Source organism: Cyprinodon variegatus, unplaced genomic scaffold (genome assembly GCF_000732505.1).
Source record: "Cyprinodon variegatus isolate N-32 unplaced genomic scaffold, C_variegatus-1.0 Scaffold807, whole genome shotgun sequence".
NCBI classification, from domain to species: Eukaryota; Metazoa; Chordata; class Actinopteri; order Cyprinodontiformes; family Cyprinodontidae; genus Cyprinodon; species Cyprinodon variegatus.
Genome location: NW_015151260.1, coordinates 282,411 through 283,651, shown reverse-complemented (window position 1 = coordinate 283,651; position 1,241 = coordinate 282,411).

The window sequence follows — 1,241 nt, the reverse complement described above, 5'->3', positions numbered from 1 at the left end:
AAGATGTTTTTGCTCTTCTCCCGACTGGTTTCGGCAAGAGTAGCCTTGCTTGTGGTTGTGTTTTCGCCGTCGCTCTGTTAGTACGTCATATGCTTCGTTGATCTGATTAGTTTATTTGGCTCTTCTATCACCAACATAGGCCAATCAGCTAACCAGTGTTTTCGCCCCTTCCCAAAATTACTTCAATGGAAGGTTTCCAGATGGATATGCAGAGCAAATCCATCTGGCGGAGTCAGGTTACTGTTTACACCTTTTAAATTAAATCTGTAGGAAACCACCTTCAGCTTCAGTATCTGCATTTGGTTCCTCCTCTCAAACCCCCACCCAACCTGATAAATTGATGAGGATGATAAGCACAAGCTGCATGATATAATGAATTATGATTTATAAATAACTCAATATAAAGAACTCAATCAAGCTTTATTTTTTTTTATCAGTTACTTTTTGTCCTTAAAATTTATCTATGTGTCTCAAAATAATCAGATGCGGAAGAAATCAATTCTTCTAAAGTCTGACCTGATGATGCTGTGATCGCCCTCTAAATGAATCAAATATAGTCATCATGAGCCTTAGAGCAAGGCACCAACAGACGCTGGACCTTCAGAGTTAGAAGAAGCTCATAGCATCTCAGAGTGGAACAGCCGGCGGGGCCATCTGGGTGTTAAATAGTACATGGTCCATGTCAGGAATGTAGGTCTGATCTATTTAAGGCTGATTAATTAGAACGCTTTGAATAAGGCCGGGATGGGGGTGGGGGGTGGGGGTGATGAAAACGTCATCACTTCCTGACCACAGCAGCCTCTGCTGGTTTACTGGGACAGATCACCCAGTTACCACCTGATCCAATCGAACAGCAGCCTCAGTAAATCAACATCTCAGATGATTCCATCAGTTGTGGAACATGAAGAGTTAGAGGTGATGGAGCCACTGCTGGGGTTCAGGAAGAAAACAAACGACACAGTAAAATATCAGAAATCATTGATCACTAATTAATAATAGCCTAATTTGGATGAAGGGGAAAAATATAAAATTAAGTAAGGCAATCGTTCTGGTTGGGAAATGTTTGGCTGTTTACTGTCATTAACTGACGGCTCCTAAACTTCTGTGTTTTCATATCATGAGACCAGCGGACAGCGACCAACAATAACAAAACGACAAAATGGTCTCCTTCTGTGAGAACGGATGAACGGATGGATGGATGGATGGATGGATGGATGGATGGATGGATGGATGGATGGATG